Source organism: Globicephala melas, chromosome 9 (genome assembly GCF_963455315.2).
Source record: "Globicephala melas chromosome 9, mGloMel1.2, whole genome shotgun sequence".
In the NCBI taxonomy this organism is placed as follows: domain Eukaryota; kingdom Metazoa; phylum Chordata; class Mammalia; order Artiodactyla; family Delphinidae; genus Globicephala; species Globicephala melas.
Window position 1 is genome coordinate 26,944,128 of NC_083322.1, and position 13,661 is coordinate 26,957,788.

Consider the following 13,661-nt stretch of genomic DNA (forward strand, 5'->3'; position numbering starts at 1 on the left):
GCTGGTTAGCAACTGGTGCCTGGAGTGCCTGCGATAGCCTTTTAAGAGTGGTGGTACAGGCTGTGACAATGCAGAGAGGGGTGAAGACATAGGCTGTTTTAAGCATCAGACGTCAGCTAGACATTTGAACACAAAGAATGTCACATCGGTGGTGGATGGAGGTCTCAGAACCAGTGGGGATTATTCACATACTGGCCAGGGACATATTTAGCTGAGCCTGATAGCTCATGAGGACAGGCAGACAGTGCTTCAGATAGGGAGTAGCCCAGTTCTTGCTTTGTATTCAGACAACAAGGGGGTAACATTTATTTTGAAAATGCCTCGCTACCACCACCACTGTCATAAAAAGATTCTTTCCTTATAATCTCCCAGGATAAGAAATGACTGCACATCCCTCTAGTTATTCTGGTTCTCCTGAAAACATATTGTGGGTGGCGTTGATGGGAACAGAAGGCTATAATAATATAGCACTTTCCTATTTACCTTGCATTTTGCAGTTTGCAAAGCACTTGAATGTAATTTTCCTGATCATAAGTCCTGTGAGATGACTTACATTATCCTCCTTTACAGATTTTGGCAACTGAGGCTCTGAGAAATTAAGTGAAAAAGTTGGACAGCTAGAAGGAGAGATGTAGCTCTCTCCTCTGCACAAAATGGCTTCCTTCTTCTCACCCCTGAATATTAGTAAACAACTAGATTTGCAACTAAAACTCCAAAAAGACAAATAATAATACTGGGTGTGATTTATTAAGGACTGACACTGTGCCAGCCTAGTGCTGAGCATTTTATACATTTTATCTCATTTAATCCCACAGCCCTGGCAGGTGTACACTATTACCCATATTTTACTAGTACAGATTCAGAGAGGTAAAGTAACTAGCCCATGACCACAGAGCTAAGAAGTGGTGGAGCTAGAAATTTGCAACTAGATTTGCATCTGGGTTGAAAACTGAAGAGATGCTAATTTGAAATTATATATGTGCTCATATTCTTATGAATGTGATGAAATATATACATAGTTTACAGGGCTTCATAAATATATCATTTTAGCATAAAGATATATAAACATCGGTTAAAATGTATATGTACAGAAATATACATTTATCAACACAAGTATAATTATGTTATTTTGTTTATGCATTCAGCAGTCAGTGAATATTTGGGTTGTTTCCAGGTTTGGGTAGTTATAAATAATGTTGCTATGAACACTTAATGTGAAAGTCTTTGTGTAGACATGTGTTTTCATTTCTCTTGGGTAGGTATGCAGTAGTGGAGCTGCTGAGTTATACGGTAAATTTACGTTTAACTTTTCATGAAACTAATTATTTTCCAAAACCGCTGCACCAATTTACTTTCCCACCATCAATGATGAGAGTTCCAGTTTCCCCACATTCTAATTTGTCATTGCTCTTCTTTCTGATTATAGCTATTTTAGTGCCTGTGAAATGGTAGCTCATTATAGTTTTAAATTTCGTTCCTCAAATAACTAATGGCACTGAGCACCATTTCATGTGTTTATTGGTCATCTTGTATCTACTTTGGTAAAATATTCATTCAAATCTTATGCTCAGTTTTAAATTGGGTTATCTTCTTATTACTGAGTTATAAGAGTTCTTTGTATATTCTGTTCTTTATCAGATATATGATTTGCAGATTTTTCTCCCATTCTGTGAATTATCTGTTGGTGTCTTTTGAAAAGCAAATGTTTTTAATTTTGATAAGGTCTAGTTTCTCAATTTCTTCTTCTATTGCTTGAGCTTTTGGTATTATAACTAAGGAATCTTTTCCTAACACAAGGTCTGAGAGACTAACTCTTATGTTTTCTTCTAAGTTTTATAGTTTTTGATTTTTATATTTAAGTCTATTACTCATTTTGACTTAATATTTGCATATGTGTAAGGTGATGGTCTAAATTCATCTTTGTGTATACAGATGTCCAATTGTCTTCGTTTTTTTTTTTTTTTTTGAGGACTAGGCCTTCTCCTATTGAATTGCACTGGTGCCTTTGTGGAAAATTAATTGGCCACAAATGTAAGGGTTTATTTCTGGTCAGTCAATTATGTTCTATAGATCTGTAAGTCTATTTTCTTATGACAATACCACCTAGGCATAATTACTATAGCTTTGTAGTATGTATTGAAACCAGAAAGTGGAAGTCCTCCAATTTTTTTTTTTTTGCAAGAATGTTTTGGCTAACTACTTATGACCTTAACTCATTGTGGTAGTCTGCCTCCCAAAATAACTATGACTCTTTTCAATGATACTAGTGAGAGAGATGATTATGATATTAGAAATGATGAGTTCATTGTTTTTTTTGTGGCTTCTAGCATATACCTTTGTGTAGCCTTAATGGTGACAAATCTTTTTAATGTGAAAATGGGTTTGATTTTTGGAAATGACATCAAATTATTATATCCAAATCTGGTGAATAAGATGAATTATTTGGCTGAATAATGACATTTTAGGTTAAAAAATGATGATTACAACTATGTAAAAACCTATGTGTTTTTTGGAAAAAAAGATGAAAAAATACATTAAAATAATAGTACAGGTTCATTTCTTCAACAATTCTGCATTAGGCCCATATGCTATGTTGACCAGTATACAAATTTAGAGAGATGCAATTATGTACCAAAAAATGAAATTGTGTTTTATTCTTTCTCTCGTGTTTATAACTTTTCTGTAATATTTCAGTATTATTTTTATTCGACAACTTACTGAACATATACTGTGTGTCAGATTCTAATTTAAGAGCTGGAGTTAGAGCACTGAAGAAAAACAGCAAAGTCCCTTCCTTTGTGGAGTTTATAGTCTTGTTGGGGGAGACAGACAATATGTAAATAAACAAGTAAATACAGAACATATCAGACAGAAGCTCAATGGAGAGAAATAAATCAGGGTAAATGGGAAGGAAGAAGATTGTGAGAGTAATATTTCATGTAGGAAAGATCTCTGTTTTAATACGGTGACATATGAGCACAGACCTGGAGAAGTGAGGGCTTGATGCAGATTATAATACACAACTAACGTGACTATAAACTAATGACTCAGATATCCTTGGAATCACAGATTCTCAGCTTTTTAAGGGACTTTGAAACACATCAATCCCCTATCACTTCTATAAATGGTCATCTAGTGTTTGCTTGAACACTTTCAGTGAAAATTGTACATTACCAAAATTTCACTTCACTGTAGGATGGCTCAAATCATTAGAAAATTCTTTTTTCTATTGTGTCGAAACTGATCTCTTGAAAAATCACTACACATATATTTTAGTTTTCTCATTGGAACAACCCAGAATAAATATGGTCTCATGTGAGTTTCTTCTTCCAAATCTTGGGTGGCCCATGAATGACTCTGAAAATAGCTCTGGAAGAGGAGACATTAAAGTGTTCTTCTCTGTGCCAGCATCACTGAAAAGAATTATGGCCTCTCAAGATACTACCTTAAGAACAATGGTCATTCAGATATTCTAATATGTGTGTTACAAATCACTCTGATTACGATAATAATCACAACTCCTGGATGAGCTTAGTTCACTGGATCCCTCTTTACGTTTTCTCCAGAAACTTTAAATCCATTGGATAAAATTCTGCTGAGTAATTAAACATCACTGCCTAACCCTGGCCAGACCTAAGTATGATGAATAATTCAGATTTCTTTGCAACCTTGTCTACACTGAGGGAAAAAATTCCCATTCATATGTGCTCCTAGCATCAGCATTTTCTGTTTTGGAATTTTTACCTGATCACACTGTGTTTTTGAGTAGAATTGCTTTTTAGAGTCCACAATACTATAAGCCATCTGAAGATTTGCATTTTCTCTTTAAAAAATTCTCTATCTTGGAGAGAATTCTTTTCATGCTTCTTGATTGTCAATCTGATACACACTATTTCCCAGGACATCAGCAATTCCCTTTTTGGTGAAAACAGTTTTTTTTTTTTTCTTTCAACCTTTTTTTCCCTTTAGTTTCCTCTCAAAAATGCTATTATTTGTTTCTTTACTCAACACCCATTTACCAAATACCTGCTGTGTGGCTAGGTACTGTGCTGGAAGCTAGGATTCTAAACAGATAAATAGAAATTGATCTAGTCCCTGCCCTCAGGAGCTCATACTCCCGGGAGAGAGGCAGACAGCTGACAGTAACACAGTGCAGTGACAGCTTCGCCAAGGTGCTAGCAAGACAAGAGCCGGGGAATAAATACAGATGGAGAAGCAAGGCAGCCCACGTGGGTGCAGTCAGAGAAGGCACAGGAGCCCTAAAGAGATTTCCTGGCAGAGAGAGCAGCCTCCGGAGCAAACGCACAGGAGTATGAAAACAAAAACGTAACAAAAACAGGGCATTCTTTGATATAGAGGTTGGGAGGAGGTATAGAGCTAGGCAGAAACTCGCCTCCCCTGCAACTCTTTTTTTTTTTTTTTGTAGCCACCACCATCATGTCTGGCACCTGGTAGATGTATATCGATGTTGAATATTTTTTGTTTGAAGGGCCAGGTCAACGAGTTTGGGACTTTATTATCGTCTAAAGTTAAGTGGAAAAAATCTCTAACATTATCCCATAGCCAGAATTTGCCTTCTTAAATAGAGGCAACGGTTCATCAGCAAGTGTCTTCGTGTTCACGAAGACTCAACAACAGCAAAACTCACCAGCATCTCCAAAAATCAGCACTGCCAGCCCTGCCAGCACACCTGGTATTTCAATAAATAATATTTTTAGGCAGCGATCAGAGACCTCCTAACTCCACTTGTAAGTAATAACTACTTCAGCCTAATGCTCGGCAAGGCGGGAGACCCTCTCCCTAAAGGTGGGTTTCTTGGCTTGTACTTTTGGCTCTTAATGTTCAGAAATGCTGAAAGTTCCTATCAATACGTTTTCTTTAATAATCACCACATTTCAGGAAGCATTTGGTAATTTCAGGAATTGTTCGTATTTCAAAATGTTTTGGGCAAACTAGTATATATAGGATGGATAAACAACAAGGTCCTACTGTATCGCACAGGGAGCTATATTCAATGTCCTATAACAAAGCCTAATGGAAAAGAAAAAAAATCGTATAGTCGTTTCTGATCTATAACCACAAAGCAGAGTTAAGTGAATGTACTGCAGGAGCACATTAATAAAGCTTTCATTTCCCCTGGTCCTCGGCTTTGTTCTGCCGTAGGCACTTGTCACTCACAGATTTCATATACGTAGTTTCAATGATTTGAAAGTATCCCAAAGGGCCAAGATTTATAATGACATGTAATTTTACTGAGCTAAAATCTGTGTCCTCAAGTTCAAGAATGATTTATGAAACTACCAAGATAAATTTCATCTGGGGGTGTCACCGGCACCAAAAACTCGACTTGCTCCAAATATGATTTCTCTCTTTCCACCTTCCCCCCGCCCACCCCGAAGGCTTTCACATTTCTGAAAACGGTATCCTCATCCATCCAGTTGTGGAGGCTGTGTGTCACCTTCTCTCACCAACATTGTCATATTCGGTCCCAAGCTCTTGAATCCTACTTCATGTGTTACCACTCCCCTGGTCCCAACTTGAGTCTAAGCTCCTGTCCTCATTTTCTCTGATGACTGAAAGTTTTCCCTTTGCCACAATATAGCCAGAGTAATTTTTTGAAAACGCAAATCTCAACAGGTCATTCTCGGCCTAAGACCCTCGAATGGCTTCCATTGTCCTTCAGAGAGAATCTTTCACGGTGCCCTCTGGCCGCTCCAGGATCAGGCCCTGCCCACCTCTCCAGCCTCAACTTGGGTTGCTTTCTCCAACCCTCACCCTCAGCCAAGCTGGGCTTCTGAACTCCAGGCTGGCTCCTTCTCCAAGCCACTGCGCATGCCCTCCCCTCTCCTGCAAGGCCGACGCGTCTTCCTCCTTGCTCTTAAGTAACACTCCCGAGAGGAGGCCTCTCCCGAGGCCAGCTTAGTTCTCCCAACTGCCACAGAACTCTATTCCAGGGGCTTCCCTGGTGGCGCAGTGGTTGAGAATCTGCCTGCTAATGCAGGGGACATGGGTTCGAGCCCAGTTCTGGGAAGATCCCACATGCCGCAGAGCATCTAGGCCCGTGAGCCACAACTACTGAGCCTGCGCATCTGGAGCCTGTGCTCCGCAACAAGAGAGGCCGCGACAGCGAGAGGCCCGCGCACTGCGATGAAGAGTGGCCCCCGCTTGCCACAACTAGAGAAAGCCCTCGCACAGAAATGAAGACCCAACACAGCAAAAATAAATAAATTAATTAATAAACTCCTACCCCCAACATCTAAAAAAAAAAAAAGTTAGCCATTCTTATAAAAACAAAACAAAACCAAAAAAACTCCATTCCATGCAGCATCCCACTTGGGATTGCTTCATATGAAATCGTCTTCACAGGAAAGGCGTTTTCTCCCAAGGAAGGAACCATGTCTGCGCATTCACCGTCCCCAAGGCCTAGCATAGTTCTCAGGTGTTCAGGAAGTACGTTTAAAAAAATACAAAGCCCAGAGGGTTTGCAGTGTAGGCAGGGGTAGACCCGGGTCTTATAGAGCCTGGAGATTTTACAGTGTGGGAGGCCTCTTTAAGAATAATAATAAAAACATTTAAATACAAGATTAGTTATGAGGCTGTATATAACACACTGATAGAATCACGACAAACTACTAGATCTTAGGTGATTCGAGCTTTCTGCTTCTGAAGCAGCTCATGAAGTGCTTATGGAGAAATGCTACCTAATTATAACCTGGATTCTCGGCTGTCCCACCCTGCTCCCAACACTCCACTACTCCTGGGACCACCAACAGCCACAAGGGCCCAGAAGCTCCTGCTTCATGATCAGTCTGCCTCTGAGTGTGGCCCCCAGACTGACAAATTAGCCCAACTGGTCACTATGTGTTCATATCTCGTGAAGCCATTTTTGTTCATTTCATGGATGCCTTTCTTATTTAAATTGTCCTCAACTGGCTGATGAGGAAGCACAAAAATCTATGCCACAGGGTCACTTGCAAGATTGGGAAACTGGAAATTCTCTTATTTTCACAAATGTCAACTGTCTATCCACTGTTAACAGTCATTCCTAACTTTTTCTTTCTTTCTTTCTTTCTTTAAGGCTTAGCTCGTCTCTCTCATTGTACAGGTGCCAGGTTGCTTCCTGAACCAGATCTAACCTGTTTCTCACTTAGGCAGAAGCATTTGGGTTTTCAACATTTCCTGCAGATGGTTGGTCCTAAAGCTGCTGTACCAATGCAATGACCCCTAAGGAAGTTAAGCTTCCGACTTCACTCAGTCTGCTGGGAGCTTCTCAGATTAGCTGGAGACAGGCTCCCGGGGGAATGTCAGGCAAAGGTCAGCCTCAGCACAGACAACAACAAGGCAGGCCATGGGGATCAGATGAGAGCTGGCAATACCCTTATCAAGTCTTCTCTCTCTCGGGCTTGGCCGCCAAGCCAGTCTCCCAGCAATGCCAGCCTGTGGTCATGAGCATGAGTCAAATTTAAAATTATTAGAGCTATTTATAACAATAATATCTTGCAACTGTATAATTTATAGTTTACAAAATTCAATGTACCAGGTAGTCTAACATAGCAATCCGATCTCCTTTTAAAAAATTGTGTGTAGCTGACACTTACTGCGTGCGAGGCAACACTCGATGAAAGAGACACTATGCCTTTCATTTTACAAAGGGTGAAAATGGGTTCTGAAGTTCTGAGAGGTTAAAAATTCCCTTTAAGCATACCCAGCTAGGAAGTGATAATTAGTGTTATGTTCTGTAAGTCCAAGCTGCTTCTCATACTGAGATTTGCTAGTTTGTCATTTCCAAATGTACCATAATAGAAGACAGATGGGATGAAAGACAGAAATTTGTTAACAGCACAGATAATGCTTTCCCTCGCGTGGAGTAGGTTCAAGTATCTTTTGCTGAACTAATTCAAGCATGTGAAAATGAGCCCCATGCAAGTAAATGGAAAGGTAAACTGATAATGTTAAAATTGTAAAGACAAAAAAATGGTTTGCAGAAAAATACAATAGTGAGGAAAGAAAAGCTGAATTTCTTCAATCAGGTTTTCCAGCTCATAACACAGGTCATAAAAATGGAATTCCACTTATGGAACCGGGAGCAGATTTGATATATATTATATGATGTCCTAATAAAGGGAATTTTACTTGGGGCGTGCTGGAAGTTCTGAGGCTTTCATTCATTTCATCAACTAGTTTAGTTGTAACCCTGGGTGTTGATATGACAGTTTTAGAAGGTTTGCTCACTGTGTATTAGGAAGAATGATGTGGAGGGTCGGCACCCAAGACCACCCAAGACTTGGATCTGTGCCCCGGGAGGGCTCCCTCCTCTAAGCATGACATTTTCCCATTTAAGCATGACAATCTTCAGACTTCTGCCATAAGACCAAGGTTCTTGAGGCCTGCAACTCTGGCACTGGCATGGTCACTATGCAACAATAATAATGAGAGCTTGAGTTTCACATGCACTTACTCTGTGTTGGATTTGGTGTTTTTACACTTATCACGTCTCGTTCAAAATCAAGCAGCCAATAATTAGTGGAGCCTGGTTCAAACTAAGGCCAAAAAGGTCTGTTTGACTACAAAGTATATGTTCTTACCTCCTACATTATATACGACTGTAGTAATACGCCACACTATAATGCATGCATGTATGTATGTACACTAGATGCGGATATGTCATATATATATATGTGCATACATGTGTGTCTGAAAGTATGGATATATATGCATGGATATATGCATGTTTGATTTTGTGTCGTAAATACCACTCCAGTCCTGAAGGGAAGTGGTAACTGAAAGGGCAGAACAGCTGAGATCCCACTGTGAAAAGGGGCTAGGAAGGTAAATTCAGTGTCAAAGTCCAGGAATGTGGGGACTCGGTGCGCCCAGTGTTGGGACAGTCAGTGCTTGAGAGCTGGTGTCTGGTTACTGAGCTTTTTCATTGGCAAATTTATCCAGAAAATCAAAGGCACTGTCTTTTCGCACAGACTCACAGTTCCTCACTGACCTTTCCTTCCACAGTTCCCCTGTGTTCTTGAGATCCACAGCCTTTTGAAAGTTTACCTTCTCTGATTTCCCCTGGAATGCCGTCCCTCCCCCCATTTCTGCTTGTTTTCCTTTCCACTGAACGCGCAGGGAATCAGAGCTAGTTTTCATGAGTGTTACAAAGGACCCATCCCACGATAACATGATTCTTGTCAAGGTAGGCCCTCAATGGGACAGGAAAGCTTCATTTTTAGCTCTCCAATCTGTATGTTTTTGTGTGTTTTGTAAACAATAATAATAGTAATGGTAATAATAAAAGGTGGGGAAGTGATATTACAACCAGCACGAAAATGTCAGAGGTCGGCAGAGCAGCCTGCGTTTGTTTGTGTTTGAGAGCCAGTGAGATTGGTGCACGCGGCAAGCACGGTGCTGCCCTTGAATGCTGTGTCCTCATCTGCTTTTAATGGTCTTATCAGCAGAGCAGAACTAATAAATCATGTGCTGCCAGCACAAGAACCAAGTGCTTTCCTCTGAGCCAGATGATTCCGTTGTTTAGCTGGGCGACCTCAGCGAGGTTGTAACCATGGTACCACCTGTCAGTGAGAGGCATGCTCTTCTTATTGTGCTTTTGTTTTTTTTAAGTGATGTATTCAGATGTAGTTCACATATCATAAAATTCACTCAACTTTAAGTGTAAAGTTCAATGATTATTTTCAGTACATTTACCAAGTTGTGCAACCATCGCCACCATAGAATTTTAGAACATTTCCAGTACCCCCAAAGATCCCTGTGCCCACTTGCAGTCACCCTTTGTTCCTACCCCCCGAGCACCAGCCAACTGCTCATCTGTTTTCTGTCTCTAGGTACTTGCCTTGGCTGGACATTTTATATAAATGGAATCTCAAAATAATGTTCTTTTGTGTCTGGCTTCTTTCACTCAACCTAATGCTTTTGAGATTTGTCCATGTTGTAGCATGTTGCTGAATAGTAATCCATTGTGTAGATTTGGCCATACTGTGTTTAGCCATTCACAGTTGATGGGCGTTTGCGTTGTTTCCACTTTTTGACTATTCTGAACAATGCTCTCCTAATCTGTACTAAAAATGATGGGGTGGAAAAGACTTGGGATTTGGAGTCAGGAGTCCCAGACTGCATCCTAGCTCTGGCATTTACTACCTTGGTTAACTGTAAAAAATGATTTCCTTATCTGTAGAGTAGAGTTCATGAACTCCTTTCCTGTCCTCTCCTACAGCAATTGTAAGAATCAAGTGGGATGATGTATGTGAAATGCTTTGTGAGCTATAAAACACAGGACATATGAAAGGCATTGTTATTGAAGTACTCTTGCTAGAACGTATTAAAATGAACTAGATTTCTCTCGAAATTCTTTCCACATTCATAGAACAAATGATCTGTAGGAAATAACTACCCTTTTCCTTCTATAGGCTTGGGGTTCTCACCATCTTTCCCTTACCAAACCCTGTCATTTAGAAAGGTTTTAAAATTATTCTACCTCTCTTAAATTTACTTGTATTTTAAACTCTATTTTTGATTGTCAAATAAAAGTCTTTTTTTCCTGTTGAAGAGAGGATCTTCAGATTTCCTAGAGTCACTATAGGAATGGGACTCTGTACAGTTGCAGTTCAAATTTAATCAGGTCAACCTCCAACCCGTAGATTCAATTTTGCCTCTTGGGTACCTCAGGTGATTGTGAAGGTCAGGCCCCCAATAAGGGAGTTGGGGACAGAGTTGAGTCCAGTTGAGGGGCTTCCAATGAGTTAAAGTCTAAGCAAATGTTTCCATCCTCCAGTCAAAGGTGATTAAAATTGTCACTTCATTGAAACAATATTAAACCAATTGGTGTAACTAGATCGTGAGGGCTATTCAAACATTCAGGAACATAGACTGTTGACTACTAAATGTCACGTCTAGTTATTTGACTTCCACAAAGCATGAAAAAGAGTTTCTCTGAGAAGCCAGTTCAGACTTTGCTTCAAACAGAAAGAACCGGATACTGGTATCTCACACCCACTCAATCCTCAAGTAAGTATCACATCTATCACCCTCCACACTTTCTAGCTTATCCAACACTATGGGCTGCTTCCAAGAAGTTTTATCTTAAATCTCATTGGGACATCCTGGGATGAAAGACTTCCAAGGCAAGAGAAATGGCTGTCCGTCATTTACTAGAATCTGAAAACACAGAACATGAGCACCCATCCAGTGCCTCTGGTGGAATTCCTTGGTCAATACGACATTAGAACTCAGGCGTTCCCAGTGCCCAGATTCAGATTACTAGACTGTCTCCTTCCAAAAACAGCAAATCCCCAGACATTTTTAGCATTCCCTGAGATTACACAACACAGGCCATTGAGGTCAAATAAGTCTGTTCCTTCTACACATCTTCTCCCCCGAGAAGCCCTTTCTTCCCTTTTAACGATTGATGATTGGGGCTTTACTAAGCAACAGCAGATGTGGGGTTTTATGCGCTAGGGGCAATTCTCTGCTGTTTTCATTCTGTGCATTTTCTCAAGGTATTTACAGATGATAGTGAGATGCCATCTATATCTCTAACATTATTATTTTTTCATATTTTCCCATTTAAGCATGACAATCTTCAGACTTCTGCCATAAGACCAAGGTTCTTGAGGCCTGCAACTCTGGCACTGGCATGGCCACTATGTAACAATAATAATGAGAGCTTGAGTTTCACATGCATTTACTCTGTGTTGGATTTGGTGTTTTTACACTTATCATGTCTCGTTCAAAATCAAGCAGCCAATAATTAGTGGAGCCTGGTTCAAACTAAGGCCAGAAAGGTCTGTTTGACTACAAAGTATATGTCCTTACCTACTACATTATATACGACTGTAGTAATATGCCACACTATAATGCATGCATGGATGTATGTATACTAGATACGGATATGTCATATATATATGTGCATACATGTGTGTCTGAAAGTATGGATATATGCATGTGGTGTTTGATTTTGTCTCGTAAATAACTTGAAGCAGATTAGAGGTTTTTTTGCATTCTAAATAATTTCTGATTGGAAGGTGCCTATATACATAAGAGTAATATGACTTGAACCTAAAATTTCAGTAGGAACGTCTAATAAAGGGTCAAGGTTTAAGTGTGTTCTCTACGTCATAAAAGACTCCACCTTTCTTGGGTAGTTTCCATGCTGTCTCACCCTTATGTACTGACTTTTCAAAAACCTGCATCAAAGGGAGTGTTACCTATGAATATTTGCTGTACCACATTTACACAACTGTTTTCACATCTTCTGCGTTGCTATCCTGTGCATGGAAACATGTCCTGTGATTATCTAAAACGATTAAACCATATTCTTCAGGGGGCACTTGTTTTCAATGTGCTTATGAAATTATTGTGAGTCAGAAATGGAAATACTATTTAAAGATCGCCTACTGAAAAACTAAACAAAACACACACAAATGAGAAGCCATATCTGCTTGTTTCCAACCAGAGACCCTGTATGATACAAACAAAATCCACAGTCACCAAAACAGCCATGATCATCTTGGCAGCCTGGGAAGATGTCATCAAAACTCTATCATGTTGATTAAACATGATAGTGGTTAAACAGGTACCACTGTAGAATGTTTGGCTTCTCCTGAGGCTCACTGCGGGGAGCAGCTGTTGCCCTCTCCCAGATAAAGTGACATATTCTAGGAGAAACAAAGTCCTAACTAGCTGTAAATTACTTCTCTTACCATCCAGCCCACCCCAAAACAAAAACACTGCTAGAAAATTTCAAAATGTGATAAGAAAAAGACCCAATCCATTTTGGATATAGTGATTGCCTCAGTTTCATAGGATATATTTTTCTCCTGCTTCACAAATACCAAAAGAGCCACTTTCAACCCATAGCCTGTGCAGTGAATTCATATCCTTACCTTCAAGTGTTTCTTGAATATATTTACATAAAACACATTAAAGCCAATGTCAAACTTTTGCGTACTAGAGTTTATTTAATATCTGAAGTATCCTGAACGTATTTATACAATAATACATTAAATATCAAAGTTTTAGTTTATTTAATATCTGAAGTATCATATGGCACACTTACATCCTTACTTTTAAAATTTATTTAGAGCAATATTTATAGGTAACAATGTATTTTAGCCACAAGTAGGAGAGCAACAGAGGAATCACGAAATCCCATACACAAAACATTATAGTTCTATTTAAATACATTAGAGCTTAATCTATAGGAAAATATATTCTTTAGGGAATAAAAGCTGTTAAAACTATAGCTCTAATTATACAGTTTTTTTTTCATACCTATAACTAGAGCTAAATACAATTTGAAAAGTTCATAAACCAGTGAGGTATTACTATTGAAAGAATACAATAACCCTTAAGATAAAAATAAGAAAAATCTAAGAAGAATGAGTCTAAGTAATTACATTATAAAGCTATATAACCAATTCAGAGACTCAAAACTATCATTTTACCATGAGGTCACTGATTACTTTTGTCTGGCTCTCATATGACATTCGCTCCTTCAGTATATTCAACAAGTAATTTTTGCACTTTCTCTATGCTCTTAGGGAATGTGTTTGGCCCTAAGAAAACACTGCACAACAAATCTGCCCTCATAGAGCTTACAGTCTAGTAGGGCAGACAGATGGGGAACATAGGCTCCTGTAATACAGCATAAG